At 40.6% G+C, this 13,326-nt stretch overlaps 1 pseudogene; it reads left to right on the plus strand.

Annotated features, from left to right (window-relative positions):
• Positions 1-274: 274 nt before the first annotated feature.
• On the plus strand, positions 275-1,171 carry LOC105309559 (annotated as a pseudogene).
• The last annotated feature ends 12,155 nt before the right edge of the window (positions 1,172-13,326 follow it).

Here is a 13,326-nt window from a genome sequence, read left to right on the forward strand (position 1 = left end):
TTATCCTCCCTTTGTCTAAATAGTATAAGAAGTTTGATCATTTCTTTGAGCCTCAGTTGAGTGTCATATTCTCCCGTGCGCGTGTATTTAATTGGTTTTCTCCTGTTCATTGAGTCTTGCGTCATTTTTATTATTTTATTAAGATTTAAAGAAGGATAGAGGGGGAAAGTCTCCCCCTCCCCAACACAATTATGACGTCATTCCTCTTATACTTCCATCTGGGTGTCATCGGCTTCTCTTCTTTAATCACCAAGCTAAATTCAAGTTGACCCGAATGGAGAATAGCACCGAAGTGACAGACTTCATCCTCTTGGGATGAACCGATGACCACAACGTTCGGGTTCCCCACTTCCTAGTATTTCTGTTCATCTCATTGCTCTGGCGGGGACGGGGGGATGCCGGTGGTCATGCACTCTGACTCCCACTCCCACACGCCAGTGTACTTCTTCCTTTGCAGCCTCTCCTTCGCAGACTTGGGTCGCTCGTCAGCCGTAGCTCTTAAGATGAGGTGGCCGCATTGTAGTTAGGGAACAAAGTCATCTCCTGCAACGGATGTGCCGCTCAGTTCTTCTTCGTTGTGGGTTTTGCCACTGCTGAGTGCTACCTCCTGGCCCCCCAGGCCTCTGACCGCCACACAGCCATAGGTAGACCTCTTCATTACACCAGCACCATGACGACAGGTGTGTGCGCCCTCCTGACTGTTGACTCCTATGTCTGCGGCTTCCTCAGTGCTTCTATCCACACTGCAGACGGCTTTAGACTTCCTTCTGTGGTTCTAATGCCATTAATCATTTGCGTGCGTGTGTGTCAATCCCCTACTCTTGGCTCTCTCCTGCTCCTACAGAAGCATCAGCAGCTTGGTTGTCTTCTTTGTCGTGGGCTTCAATGTCTTTTTGCCCCTCGTGGTCATCCTTACCTCTTACCTCTTCACATACATCACCATTTAAAGGATGCATTCTGCTGAAGGATGGAAGAAAGCCTTCTCCACTTGGGCATCCCATCTCACTGCATCTTCTACGGCACAATCATCTTCATGTACTTACAGCCCAGCTCCAGCCAGCCATAGACATGGACAAAACAGCATCCGTATTTTACACTGTGGTGATTCCTGTGCTGAACTCCTTTGATCTAGAGCCTTAGGAACAAAGAAGTAAAAAATGCTCTCTGGTAACTATTCAACAAACTTCATCTCTAGTCTTTAAGTGTGAGTAGCAAGTAGGCTGGTCACCAAGGGATAAACCTCCCCTGAGACCTAGACGCCATCATGACTTTTGAAGTTTGGCCGATTTCAGTTATTGCTTCTCCCAAAATAGTAGTTACTCCTGCCACTAGGAGTCATAAAAAGCAGCAATTCGAAATGTCTCATTCAGGAAGATAATCTTAGTTTAAGGGAAGAGCAACATGTGTGTATTCACGATGGAGTCACCAAACTTAAGGGTGCAGAGACACGCGAGAGTTTAATTTAGAAGACAAATATTGTCTTTCATAGTCCTTGGAACGAGAAATGCTTTTTTCCCCTCCAAACCTTCTGCAAGTTTTGGTAATCATGTTGGACAAAGGCCAGAAAACAGAGAACAGAGTACAGGCTTTCTAAAGAAAGGTATGTTTATTCAGGTTAAAGTTTAAACAAAAGTTTAAAGTGTCTACATCCTTCTTGCCTTTGTTTCTTGACACCGTTTAAAGCAAAAGATGAAAATATGAACTGAATGCGCTGAATTTCCCCTCCACATTTTTAATTGGAAGAAATTTCCATTCACCATTAAAATGTGGTGTCAGGATTACATCTTCCTTGTATGATATGTATCAACTAGAACGCACAGCGTGATGCTTTTCATTTCTTTGGTCCATGGATTTGGAAGCAAAGTTCCTAATGCCGACAAAAGCTATCTCAACAGTTTTAATAACGTCTCAGAGAAGATTGTAATTTAAAGAACAGAGCACCGGTCCAAGAGTCAGGTGGCCCAGTATTAAATCCGCCCCTCTGTGCCTGCTCACATGGCTGCCTTTACTTATCAGTGGTGCACTGATGTGTTCTCCTTCTGTTAAAGTGTTGGGAGAACTTTGGTAGAGAACAATAAGCCACCTTGTGTATATAACAGCTTCAGTAGATAAATTGTTTAAACTTTAACCTGAATAAACATACCTTTCTTTAGTAAAGCCTGTACTCTGTTCTCTGTTTTCTGGCCTTTGTCCAACATGATTACCAAAACTTGCAGAAGGTTTGGAGGGGAAAAAAGCATTTCTCGTTCCAAGGACTATGAAAGACAATATTTGTCTTCTAAATTAAACTCTCGCGTTTCTCTGCACCCTTAAGTTTGGTGACTCCATCGTGAATACACACAATAGCTTTCTGTGCCCTCTTCGCTTCTGTTTCTTTTAATAATTCAGTTCACCTCTGGATCCCTGTTGCTTTCTGATGTTCTGTAATCAGATGCTGCCAGAATACAAAACCCGGCGGAAACCGACTTTTTAAGATAGGAATGGCGTGAGGACCACAGCGCCAGTCCGCGTTCCCGCCTCAGGTCACGTGCTGGGTGGCGGGAGCGCATGTGCGTGGGAAGGGAGTGGCGGATACTTCTCACCTGTCAACTGCTCCATGGCGTTTGTAGCTACAGTTAGTCTAAGTCGCCGCATAGTTTGTGATTTTAAGATCTCTGACACACTCACACAAAAAGATAAATGTTTATTTTAACTGTGAACACCAGAAATCTCCATGGGCCAAATCAAGGAAATTAGTTTTGAGATGATCAAACTCCATCATGCGCGGGACAGCCTGTGTCTGAGAAGGGATGATCGTTGAATCTTGTGGAGAGAGGAACGAAGAGGGAGCTCGGGAACATGAGGTGGACCTGTAGGAGATGCTTCCTCGGGCGTGTGGCCGCCGTCTCCTAAAGAGCTGCTTCTGCATGGCAGGCCTTCGCATCCCAGAGCTGCCTCATCCAGCCTCTTGTTTCCCCGCTTTAGTAGTGGGACCTTCCCAGCAACACACATGTACGAGAACGGCCTTTAGAGGCCAGGATCCACTTCACGCAGCAGTCATTCTCAGTAACTCATAGAAGTTAGACTTCTCAAGGACACCTAAACTTAGAGATTTGGGAAGCAGCTCCCCCAACACTGAGTGCTTTCCAGTTTGAGCTCATTTTTTTTTTTTTTTCCTACTTGGTCGATATAATTGACTGCTTTTCCTTTTCCCTACTCCTCCTTCTCTACTTCCTGCTTTCTCTTCTCTTTCTTTTGTCTTCTCCTCAACCTCTTTCTATCTTTAGCACAAGTGAGAATTTTCCTCACCACTAAGCCTTTAAGTCCCCATAAAAAATTAAAGGCTGTAGTTTGTATATCACAATCATGGCAGTATATAGTAAAGTGTGTTTCTGGGTGTGTTTATTTCTGCCTCTTTCAGTTTAAGCAAAAAAGTATGTGGCTCTTCTAAGAGTTAAATGCCTAAAGCCTACATATTTCTGTTTTCTGTTGAAGTCGTCTCAGACTCGTGTTACAATTAACTGCAAAAGGGTATAAAAGAGTACTAGTTCTAGTATCAAAAGCTGGAAGAAAATCCTTCTTCTTCTTGTCACTTGTGTGACCTCAAGAAAGTCGTTCAATCTCTCTGAACCCAACCTACAGATTAAACTGTGAAGATAACACGAAACACAGTATGTGAACATGCCTATCGTAATGAATGCATATTGATACAGCTAAGATTCCTGGAACAGCTCTCACTTATCTGCCCTTGTGCTTCCCACTCTGGGCTCCTGAGCTCCCTCGCTCTCCATCGCATCCGAGTCCAAGCCTTCATTTCCATCCATTGTTTAACTTCCTTTCCTCCAACCTCCCAGCCCTAAGGCAGACATATTTCAAGCTGACATTACACGAGTATTCATTTACAGAAGCTACTCAGAAGGAGATGTCTTGTCAACAGCAAGGCATCAATTTACAGAATACATATTACTTTTTCACTTCCATGTGGGAAATCTGTCAAATGGAGATGAAATGCCCATTTGGCTATTAACAACACCCACCGCCTCCCTGCAGGAACGATCTGATGAATAAAAGATACTGTAAAACCTGTAGATCAAGAAAGTGCAATAAAAGCACAGGAAGACTTCCTCCCTGAAAATGTCCAAAAACAGAATGTGAAAAAACGTAAATCGGGACAATTGTTTATATCAGGATAGATAATCCTTTTGGAAAAGGATACATGATTGAGTTATTCTAAAGAGAAGGCTCCCTTTGTGCATTAGAGAATTTGTTTAGCTTTACATACAGGAAAAGAAAAATTAAAATATTAGGAGTTCTTGACCATTGAAGCTAGCATTAGTGTCAGAACTCGTTAGCCCTCAAAGAGCCTTCAAAAATAACCTAAATCAACCCTTTCATTTTGCAACAGAAAGCCCTGATTCCCACAGTTTAACTTGCTTTAACTCACAGAGAACCAAATCCTACTTGACTCTTACTCATCCTTTAAATTCTAGAAAGTTCTTGATGTGTCAGAAGACATTTTTGCTTTTACTTTCATTTGTTCACCATGAGATAGATTTTTGTGCTTTAATTTCACAGCTAAGGAAACCAAAGCTTTGAGGAGTTAACTTGCCTGCCTACTGTTAACAGGAGGAGCCAAGATTTGAACATAAGTCTTGCCTTCCCTGCCCAATTCTCTGAGAAAAGTAGCCTTATATTTTAGTAAACTTCAATAGAGGACTTATTCGAAGTATAAATCATTTACAGACACTCTTTCATGATAAGTTCCTGCCGTGTGGAAAGGCCCTCTGGAGAGTATAAATATAGGACTATAAGACGTAATTCGTATTTCAACAAAGCAAATCCTCCTGCATATATGGTGACTGATATAATGCACTGGAGATAAATGACTCAGTGTTCAATAACTTTGTTGGTGGGAATTTTCCCTATACTCTAAGGAACATGAATGGATCAGTGTGCATTTATTTTTAGTCGTGGTTTGCATGGGCTCTTTGAATGCTGCAGCCCATGGAGATAGCCAAGCTCCAGCCAGTGTTTACCAGGCACATGCTGCAGGAAAGGCTGGGTGTGAGGTCTGTGAAGGAACCAGGTGATATACAACACTGTTCTTGCGTCAGGAGCAGCTTGCGAGCAGTGCAGTGGAATAAGGCACATACTTCTAGATAGGTGACAATTCAGGGCACTTGCGGTCATTGTCAAGTGAGGAGTATAAAAAATAATAATTAGAACTCATCAGGGATGAGACAGAATGCTGGGGGCAGGAAAAGCTCCCTAGTAGAACTTGAGCTAGTCTCCGAAGGAATAATATAGAAAGAGCCCAGAATTCCAAGATAGGATACTTAGCTTCTAGTCAAGACTCTCCCACTTACCAGCTGTAAAACTGACATAAGCTGTTTATCTTTGCGCCAACTTCTTCATTATCAAAGTGGAGGGAATAGCACCAGCCATACCACACCTTCCTCGAATGAGTTAATAGGCAAGAAAGCTTTTTTTTTTTTTAAGTTTTAGCTTCCTTCTGTCTTGACCTGCCTTCTTCCTTAGTTATAGTTCTTCTGTTCAGCTAGTCTTCAGATGGTTCTCCAGGTTGATTGTTCTATAATTTAGTTGTAATCTTAATATGGTCATGGGAGGGGGCAAGCACAACATTTACCTACTCTGTCATCTTGACCAGAACCCTGGAAAGGCATTTTTAAAATCGCTACTCTCTTTCTAATGATAGCATTGCCACTGGTAATTATATTATAAGCAGAGCTGAATGGATGGAGTGTAGCGACTCACCTGAACTCCATTATAAGGATGAGATTGCACATGGCAGGAGTTTCTGTTGGCAGGAGCTTATAAGAAAAGCAAACCACTCAGATTAGAAGTCAGTGAATCACCGATTCCCCAGTCCATTACTTCCACAGGCAATTAGGACTTGTTCCATCAAAGTGGATGAAGAGCCTGGACCTCTGACAACAAATATGTCCCTAAAGAGAAATCACACTTTTATGAAGAAACTTCTGTGGGATCTCACCACTGAGCTATTCAGACCCAAGCCCAAGAATCTTACATTCTGTTCATAACACGGAATTTCTCAGTTGTTGGCCTGTGTGTCTTGGAGGATGAGATGGGGCATAAGATTTTTGTAGCATGTTTAACCAGGAAAAAGTTAGTGTATACACACGTGTGTGTGTGTGTGTGTGTGATATAGATATGTATATATATATAGATATATGTAGATATATCGATATGTTTTTTAAAAAAAGCTTTCTACACATCGATGAGAAAAGACAGATGACCCAAAAGAAAAATGCAAAATTTAATTTCTAGTCTATCGTTCATGTTAATTTGTCTTATTTCTAAGTTTAGCGTAATGACGAACAATGCTGATGTGAACATTTCGGTCATATATCTTAGTGCACGTATTCATTCATTCCTTTAGGGTACGTATATGTGAAGGTGCAATAAGGTTATATACATTTTCAACTTTACTAAATAAGGTGGCACTATTTTCCAAAGCGATTGTACCAATTCACACTCCCATCAGCAGTGTGCGAGAGTTCCCACAGCTGACACTTGATTATTACTGGACTTTTAAATTATGCCAATTTGAAGAAAGGTTAATTTTTTTTATTGTTTTCTTAATTTCCATTTCCTTGATTACTGATGAAATTAAACATGCTTTTGTGAGATTTTTAAGTCTTTTGGCTATTTTTCTATTGTGGAAAAATAAAGAAAACCACAAATGGATACAAACCTACTCAGAAGGAGATGTCTTGTCAACAGCAAGGCATCAATTTACAGAATACATATTACTTTTTCACTTCCATGTGGGAAATCTGTCAAATGGAGATGAAATGCCCATTTGGCTATTAACAACACCCACCGCCTCCCTGCAGGAACGATCTGATGAATAAAAGATACTGTAAAACCTGTAGATCAAGAAAGTGCAATAAAAGCACAGGAAGACTTCCTCCCTGAAAATGTCCAAAAACAGAATGTGAAAAAACGTAAATCGGGAAAATTGTTTATATCAGGATAGATAATCCTTTTGGAAAAGGATACATGATTGAGTTATTCTAAAGAGAAGGCTCCCTTTGTGCATTAGAGAATTTGTTTAGCTTTACATACAGGAAAAGAAAAATTAAAATATTAGGAGTTCTTGACCATTGAAGCTAGCATTAGTGTCAGAACTCGTTAGCCCTCAAAGAGCCTTCAAAAATAACCTAAATCAACCCTTTCATTTTGCAACAGAAAGCCCTGATTCCCACAGTTTAACTTGCTTTAACTCACAGAGAACCAAATCCTACTTGACTCTTACTCATCCTTTAAATTCTAGAAAGTTCTTGATGTGTCAGAAGACATTTTTGCTTTTACTTTCATTTGTTCACCATGAGATAGATTTTTGTGCTTTAATTTCACAGCTAAGGAAACCAAAGCTTTGAGGAGTTAACTTGCCTGCCTACTGTTAACAGGAGGAGCCAAGATTTGAACATAAGTCTTGCCTTCCCTGCCCAATTCTCTGAGAAAAGTAGCCTTATATTTTAGTAAACTTCAATAGAGGACTTATTCGAAGTATAAATCATTTACAGACACTCTTTCATGATAAGTTCCTGCCGTGTGGAAAGGCCCTCTGGAGAGTATAAATATAGGACTATAAGACGTAATTCGTATTTCAACAAAGCAAATCCTCCTGCATATATGGTGACTGATATAATGCACTGGAGATAAATGACTCAGTGTTCAATAACTTTGTTGGTGGGAATTTTCCCTATACTCTAAGGAACATGAATGGATCAGTGTGCATTTATTTTTAGTCGTGGTTTGCATGGGCTCTTTGAATGCTGCAGCCCATGGAGATAGCCAAGCTCCAGCCAGTGTTTACCAGGCACATGCTGCAGGAAAGGCTGGGTGTGAGGTCTGTGAAGGAACCAGGTGATATACAACACTGTTCTTGCGTCAGGAGCAGCTTGCGAGCAGTGCAGTGGAATAAGGCACATACTTCTAGATAGGTGACAATTCAGGGCACTTGCGGTCATTGTCAAGTGAGGAGTATAAAAAATAATAATTAGAACTCATCAGGGATGAGACAGAATGCTGGGGGCAGGAAAAGCTCCCTAGTAGAACTTGAGCTAGTCTCCGAAGGAATAATATAGAAAGAGCCCAGAATTCCAAGATAGGATACTTAGCTTCTAGTCAAGACTCTCCCACTTACCAGCTGTAAAACTGACATAAGCTGTTTATCTTTGCGCCAACTTCTTCATTATCAAAGTGGAGGGAATAGCACCAGCCATACCACACCTTCCTCGAATGAGTTAATAGGCAAGAAAGCTTTTTTTTTTTTTAAGTTTTAGCTTCCTTCTGTCTTGACCTGCCTTCTTCCTTAGTTATAGTTCTTCTGTTCAGCTAGTCTTCAGATGGTTCTCCAGGTTGATTGTTCTATAATTTAGTTGTAATCTTAATATGGTCATGGGAGGGGGCAAGCACAACATTTACCTACTCTGTCATCTTGACCAGAACCCTGGAAAGGCATTTTTAAAATCGCTACTCTCTTTCTAATGATAGCATTGCCACTGGTAATTATATTATAAGCAGAGCTGAATGGATGGAGTGTAGCGACTCACCTGAACTCCATTATAAGGATGAGATTGCACATGGCAGGAGTTTCTGTTGGCAGGAGCTTATAAGAAAAGCAAACCACTCAGATTAGAAGTCAGTGAATCACCGATTCCCCAGTCCATTACTTCCACAGGCAATTAGGACTTGTTCCATCAAAGTGGATGAAGAGCCTGGACCTCTGACAACAAATATGTCCCTAAAGAGAAATCACACTTTTATGAAGAAACTTCTGTGGGATCTCACCACTGAGCTATTCAGACCCAAGCCCAAGAATCTTACATTCTGTTCATAACACGGAATTTCTCAGTTGTTGGCCTGTGTGTCTTGGAGGATGAGATGGGGCATAAGATTTTTGTAGCATGTTTAACCAGGAAAAAGTTAATGTATACACACGTGTGTGTGTGTGTGTGTGTGTGTGTGTGTGTGTGTGATATAGATATGTATATATATAGATATATGTAGCTATATCGATATGTTTTTTAAAAAAAACTTTCTACACATCAATGAGAAAAGACAGATGACCCAAAAGAAAAATGCAAAATTTAATTTCTAGTCTATCGTTCATGTTAATTTGTCTTATTTCTAAGTTTAGCGTAATGACGAACAATGCTGATGTGAACATTTCGGTCATATATCTTAGTGCACATATTCATTCATTCCTTTAGGGTACGTATATGTGAAGGTGCAATAAGGTTATATACATTTTCAACTTTACTAAATAAGGTGGCACTATTTTCCAAAGCGATTGTACCAATTCACACTCCCATCAGCAGTGTGCGAGAGTTCCCACAGCTGACACTTGATTATTACTGGACTTTTAAATTATGCCAATTTGAAGAAAGGTTAATTTTTTTTATTGTTTTCTTAATTTCCATTTCCTTGATTACTGATGAAATTAAACATGCTTTTGTGAGATTTTTAAGTCTTTTGGCTATTTTTCTATCGTGGAAAAATAAAGAAAACCACAAATGGATACAAACAGAATGTATGGGAATGGGTATTTAGAGGCTCCTGCTTTATTCCTGACTTGAATGATGGATATATTATATATTGGTTTTTGCTTTGTAACTGTTATTAAACTCAACCTAGATGTTTTATACACTTAAAAATATGTATATCACAGTAATAATGTTTTAAAAAGATAAACATAGCTCCTATATATAGAGTTTATATAAATTTTTGTTATGCACTTTCTGTATAAGATGTGTTTCACAATATAAATGATAAAAAAAGATAAACTCAACAGAGCTCCTGTATTTAAGAAGTTCATAGTGTAAGCTAGAGACAGCACTTACATATAAGTAACTTTTCTTCTATGTAGGAAATAATTTAAAAAAAAAACAATAAGAGATACATAGAAAATGCAATAATAGAATAAGTAAAGAAAGGATAGATCCCAGTGTGGGGAATTAAAGATGATAACATTAGTTCTGGACAAGAAAGATGTCGTGAAATGGGAGGGAAGCTATGCAAATGTATTAGGCAAACAGTGTTCTCCTTGTCTGGATTATAATATTCATGAAAAGAAATAATGAGAAAAAAGTTTGAAATGGTAGAAATTGGTGCTCAGATGGGAAGGATAGTCTCTTTCGGATTAAGACTTTGAATTTAAACTACAGATTCAAACTCCACTGGGAAAGTCGAGATATCATGCAGATGTCAGAGCTAAAGGGAGAATCTCATCTTCTGTAGAACATTGAGAAGGATTTTGCTTATGTACCTACGTGAAGGTAAAGCATTTGATTCTGTAAACCTCTCGATATTCTTTCGGTTATCTCCTTTTTTTTCTTTATGTTAGTCTGCGTTGGTCTCTATAACAAAACATAACTGATATATCTAGCATGCGAGGGTCACTCCACTGAGGACTGTCTAGTGAATAAGAGACAAGTCCCCATCCTCCAGAAATGGAAAAGTAGAGTAGACATGTAAAAAGCTAAAACCATAAGATAAAAAAAAACCTCTCAATAATACAAGAGACATCTATAAGCATTTCAACTAGCAAATCGGTAGGAAAATGAATAATGCAGAGAAAGCGTAGCCACAAAATTTATCTTACTAGCAGAAGGTGAAGTCATTACCAAGTCATCCATTTTGTAATCATTTTTTTTCTTGCTAACGATACTGAAAAAGATCTGAAATTATTGGTACCTAGGTATAACAAAGATCTTAGGGCTGTTTCGATTTCACTGTGGCTGGTTCCCAACAAGGAAGTCGAGGCCTGTGTAGCAGAAGTGGCCTCTGAGCGTCTCGAGTCTAAGAAGTGGCTGAGCCAGATCTTGGGCTATATTTTACCTCTGCAGGCCTGGCTGTCTTGGCTGGTGGCACAAGCCCTTTTGTGCTTGCTTCTTCCTGCATGTTTCTGATAGAGTCGCCCCTTGTTCTTATAAACACATTACTGGTTCTCTCTTCAGATAATGGTCACTTTATATCTGAGCAATATGTTGGCCTGGCTACGGCTGGAGAGAAAGACATATCCAAGAGCCGATACATTACCTTTCAAGTTAGTAACGGCAACCTCTTTTCTTTGGGTTTCTAGTTAGCTACTCTTTACACTTTCCCTCTTCAACTCCAGGCATCTCTTCCGTCAACAATAGTGTCTCCCATAGTGCATGCCACAGGTGAGCTGCCTGGACTTCATGGCTGAACTCCCTCCAGGAACTGCCTTCAGCTGAAGGGAGCCACATCACCGAAGGTAACTGGCGTCCAAGATTGGTCATTGCGAGATACAAAGGCTGGCCCCCACCCCTGGCTTGTCTCCTTAAGACAGCTCCTGAGGGCCATCCCAGCTCCAGAGTCCCCTGAAAACTTGGCTGAGGACTTCGGCGTCACTGCATCACAGCCTGGCTTCTCCCTCTCTCTGATGCTACTGTCATCTTTCCCTCACAGGTGCTATTCCCAAGGGCATTTCCCCAGCGAGGCACCTGCATGCAAATCTCAGTCCCATTCGATTTCCCAGCAAATATGATCTAAGTAGTCTCCTCACCTACTCTCAATTCTATGAGAACGTCTGATGTCCAAATAATATCGTTCCGCTTTCTGCAGGATTGTGATTTGTGTTGCCAACAATCTCAGAGATAAAACCCTCGATATCCAGACTTGATTTGAAGTAAGCAGAAAATAATAGCTCTGAGGTTAGTGCACACAACATCTACATTTTCTAGTGATGTAAAGAGCCTTAGCGACTGCCCTTGAGTCTCCCCAAATATTTCCTGAGGGTTTCGTCTGTGCTAGGAGCTCTGCTGGGCATGTCATCTATGTCTCTCATGATTACTCCGTTACTATTTAATTTATTATCTTAGTTTTATGGTTGATTAGACTAAGGCCCAGAGAGGTGAGGTGATTTTACTAAAGGTCAAATAAGCTGGAGAAGTGCCACCACATTCTATGAAATGATTAGCAGTTCGAGAACAGGCACTCTCTCATCTTCACCTTCTTATCTGAAGCACCTAGCTTAGTACCCAGCACATAGCAGGTGCTCAGTGATCCTTACTGAGCGAATGAATGATTGTACATTCAAGGAAAGGGAATTACAATTTTATCATGCCAGATATGTTTTCTATGTTTTAGTGTATGTTATATCTTTAAAATTCACAATAAATCTGTGAGGGGCAAATTAAACTTCCCATTTTACAGCTAGTGAAACTGAGGCTGAGAGACACAGGTGCTAAGTGGTAGAACCAAGATTCTGATTTATACTGTTTTCGGACTCTGCACGCTTTCTACTATATCTCAACCTACCCCATCTCCTATTAGTCAGGTAAGGATTTCGAGGCACGAAATCCTTAGGTAGCTCGCTCCCCAGGTTATAGTGCTAGAAAGTGGCCACGCAGAGTCTAGGCCCTTGATTTTCTATCTCCCACTTTACAGCAGTGGCTAGTTCTGCTCAACATCCATGGGACTCCGGCTGCCTTTCCCGGACTTGGTCGGGGAGATGACAGTCTCACTTAGATGGCAAAACTCTTCCCCAAATATAATACTAACTATGTAGGCCACCTGCCCATGTGATTATATTTCATAACTCAAAGCTAAAAATAGCTCTCGGTTTGCTTGGCCTGTTTATAACATATTAAAATCTCATATTCTAAGTCACTCGCTTCTTGGATTAATGTCAAGATTACGGCTTTGTCTGTTTCTCTCTCTCTCTCTGTCTCTATCTCACCCAGCAGGGAGTGGATTATGCTTGTCCACGTTATTTTCCACATAAGTTACTGAGCACTTACTTTCAGAGATGAATTTCATGACCTTATTCTCTTTGCTGTGCCTGCGGAATTCATTGTGGAAGGCAAGAGAGGAAGCGGTCAAGGGAGCAGGCTCTAGAGCCAGCTGGGGGTGTATTCTTGGGCAAGGTGTGAAACCTTTGTCTTAGTTTTCTCATCAGTGAAATGGACACAAAATAATAACCTATTTCCTGGGATTGTTGTGAGGATTAAACAAAATAATTCACGTCCAGTGTTTAGCTCAATTCCCAACAGAGAGAGAGAGAGAAAGAGAGAGAGAGAGAGAGAGAGAGAGAGAGAGCGTGCACATAAGATAAGTAAAAACAAAAGACAACAAAACAGAAAATCACCAGCACCTAGCGTGATCAACTTGCCCATTTGCCTGGGACTTTCTGGGTTTAGCTCTAAAAGTGCCAGGTCCCAGGAAACCCCTCAGTCCTGGGCAAACTGGGGTTGGCTACTTTATTCTCCATCAATGAAACAAACAGAAGGTTCTGAGTTATTTATTTATTTACATAGTAGTTGTTGATAA

Source organism: Pteropus vampyrus, unplaced genomic scaffold (assembly GCF_000151845.1).
Source record: "Pteropus vampyrus isolate Shadow unplaced genomic scaffold, Pvam_2.0 Scaffold771, whole genome shotgun sequence".
NCBI lineage: Eukaryota > Metazoa > Chordata > Mammalia > Chiroptera > Pteropodidae > Pteropus > Pteropus vampyrus.